Below are 3,645 nucleotides of genomic sequence, written 5' to 3'. Positions count from 1 at the left end.
TATATATACACACATATATATATAAGCTTTACTGGTTTTTGTTTCTCTAGAGAACCCAGTCTAACAAAAAGAGGTACCTTTGTTTCTTTTTTTTTGACTTTGAGAGAGTTCCCATGGCCTTTACCACTTCCCACCCACAATGCATCCTGGTCCTGACTCAACAGAGATAATGAGGAAAGCTGAAATAAGTATAATACAAAGAAGAGAAATCATTTGGAGGGGGTAATGGCCAAGAAAAGTTGGGTGCTACGGCTCTTGGGTCAAGTCACGCAAATCCAATTGGCACCCAATAATTCTGTTGTTCAAAAAGAAAAATAAAAAAGGAGCCAGCAGCCCTCCTGAAATGAATTCAGAACATTCTTGCCCTTGTGAAACTATGTAATCACTTTCTTGGTCTATCTCAACACCAGCACCAAAACCAAACTCACTGTCATCGTCAATTCCAACTCACAGTGACCCCCGTTGGGTTTCCAAGGCTGTAAACCTTTATGGAAGCAGACTGCCTCATCTTTCTTCTGTGGAGCAGCTGGTGGGTTCAAATCACTGACCTTTTGGTTGTCAGCCAAATGACTTAACCACTACACCACCAGAGCTCCTATCGAACAGTGAGTTCATTTTAGAGAGTGAGTTTATGAATCCATCCACCAGAAGAGGACCACCATGCTAGCAAGTGGTTTTCAACTTGCTCAATGAAAGTATGAATGGGCCAAGGTCTCCATATAAAAAAATAAATACTCCAACTTAAAATAGTCTTTCAGACCTCATTTTAATTGAGTCCCTGTCCACTCAGGGACTTTCATAAATAACCACACAATAACATGTGTTTATCAGCAAGGCCACTCACCTGAAATACACAGTGGTTGATGTTCTCTCTGGATGTGGAGTTTATTTATGAGAAATACTTGACCTACAGATAAAAATAGAGCCCAGCACTCAACTAAATTTGCAACTGCTTTCCCCAGAAACCTCGGTATAACCTATTTTGAGAAGAGTTCAATTTGAGGTGATATAGAAATCTAGCATAACAGGAGTTTGAACCTTTTTTCTTTAATTTGAATTAACCCTTCTCGCATTTAGTGCTACTGTTGAAAGACAGAATTACAGCACCTAACAAGTGGATCCTCTCTTATCAGATGTAATTTATGTAGAATTATAACTAGATCATACTATGTGACTATTGCAAATGCATATCAATGTAATAAATTATTATTAAAAAAAATCTTAGCTCCTGTCACACCCCTGCTTGAATTATTTTCCATGTCACCAGGTACAGAATCCATATGCTTCACTGTGCTTGTAATGATCTGCCTAACTTGGCTCATGCTGAACTCACGGACTCATCTTAGGCCACTATACTCCGGGCACACTGGTTTTCTTTCACACATCCTAAGCTCTTTACCACTCCCTGACTTTGACCACATGGTTCCTTTTTCTCCCTATTCTCTTTGAGACCAGCTCTTCTTACCCCTCAAGTCTTGGCTGGAACATACAGGGCCTTCCCTTTCCACCCCTTTGTCCTTCTGTACCACATCACCCTGTTTAATTCTCTTCTAGAACATAGCCTAGCATAGTGCCTAAGGCACTTGACTGCTAACCAGAAGGCTGGTGGTTCAAACCCACCAGCCACTCCTCAGAAGGAAGGTTGGGCAATCTACTTCTGTAGTGATACCACCTTGGAAATCCAAGGAGGGGGCTTCTTTGAGTTGGGTCTGACCCGGTGGCACATAACAGCAACAACAAGCACATAGCCCAACTAACATTTATTTACTTATTTGTTTAATGTGGGAGAGTTTCTTTTTCCTATTAAAATGCAAGCTCCATATGTCAGAAACCATGTTTGTTGTATTCACTGCTTTATCCCCAGTGACAAGTATAGTTGTAGGCAAATAATAGATGCTCAACAAATCATTGTTGAATACTGAAGGATAATGTGCCATGTTCCAATTGATTTCTACCATGCTTTTGCCTCATCCCAGACTCCAAAGCACAGTTCAAACATTGTTCCCTATCCCTACTCCTTCCATAATCTTTCCTGAGCTCCTCACATTTCAATGTCTAGAGATAAGCCATGTGAAGTGCCAAAGATATTCGTGGAACATGATGGGTGTACAGTTAATTTAGGTATCATTAGTAATACCATGATCACTTCTTTCCATGTTTTCCTGTAGCTGTGTTTTCAAGCATCACTTGTTCTCTTACCATCTTTGCCAATATTCCCAGTATCATTTGTTCTATATATTTTTTAATGTAATGTATTTTTTTTTATTTCTACCAGTCATCTGTCAATTTGTGGTATTGTGGTGACTTGTGTGTTGCTGAAAGCTATGCCACCGGTATTTCAAATACCCATAGGGTTACCCATGATGGACAGGTTTCAGTGGAGCTTCAAGACTAAGACAGACTAGGAAGAAGGTCCTGGTGATCTAGTTCTAAGAAAAATTGGCCAGTGGAAACATTAAGAAATAGGCCAGTGGAAACCTTAAGTATAGCAGTGAAACATTATCTGATACAGTTCCAGAAGGTGAGCTCCTCAGATTGGAAGGCACTCAACATACAACTGGGGAAGAACTATCTCCTCAAAGTAGAAACCAAAACCAAACCATACCCACTGCTGTCAAGTTGATTCCAACTCATAGCCACCTTCATTGGGTTTCCAAGGCCATCAATCTTTATGGAAGTAATTTGCCCCATCTTCCTTCCATGAAGCAGCTGGTGGGTTTGAACCACCAACCTTCTGGTTAGCAGTCAAATGTCAGGCACTACACCACCAGAGCTCCTTCCTCAAAGCAGAGTTGACCTTAATTACATGAGTGGATTAAAGCTTTCAGGACCTTCATTTGCTGATGTGGCATGACTGAAAACAAGAAGAAACAACTACAACATCAACTAGTAATCAAAACATGAAATGTACAAAGTATGAATCAAAAAAAAATTAGAAGTTGTCAAAAATGAAATGGAACACTTCAAGACCAGTATCCTAGGCGTTAGTGAGCTGAAATGGACTGGTATTGGTCATTTTAATTCTAACAAACATATGGTCTACTATGCAGGGAATGACAAATTGAAGAGGAATGGCATAGCATTCATCATCAATATTACAAAAAAAACCCCACAAAAACCCAAACTCACTGTCTCACTGTTTCGAGATTTCAACTCCTAGCAACTCCTCCTTGGGTTTCCAAGGCAGTATCACTACGAAAGTAGAGTGCCCAACCTTCCTTCCAAGGAATGGTTGGTGGGTTTGAACTGCCAGCCTTCTGGTTAGCAGTCAAAATCCTTAGGCACTACACCACCAGAGCACCTATCATCAATATATATTTATATGTATTTCAAGATCTATCCTGAAGTACAATGCTGTTAGTGATAGGATTATATCCATACACCTACAAAGAAGACCAATTAATACAACTATTATTCAAATTTATGCATCAATCAATAATGCCAAAGATGAAGATATTGAAGATGTTTACCAACTTCAGCAATCTGAAATTGAGTAAATGTGCAATCAAGATGCATTGATTATTACTGGTAAGAGAAATGTGAGAAGTTGGAAATAAAGAAGAAGAATTGGTAGTAGCAGAACATGACCTTGGTGATAGAAATGATACCGGAGACTGCATGATAGAATTTTGCAAGATCAATGAC

This window comes from Orycteropus afer, unplaced genomic scaffold (genome assembly GCF_000298275.1).
Source record: "Orycteropus afer afer isolate SDZICR_OR568_19922 unplaced genomic scaffold, OryAfe1.0 scaffold00173, whole genome shotgun sequence".
In the NCBI taxonomy this organism is placed as follows: Eukaryota; Metazoa; Chordata; class Mammalia; order Tubulidentata; family Orycteropodidae; genus Orycteropus; species Orycteropus afer.
Note: the sequence above shows the minus strand (reverse complement) of the source record.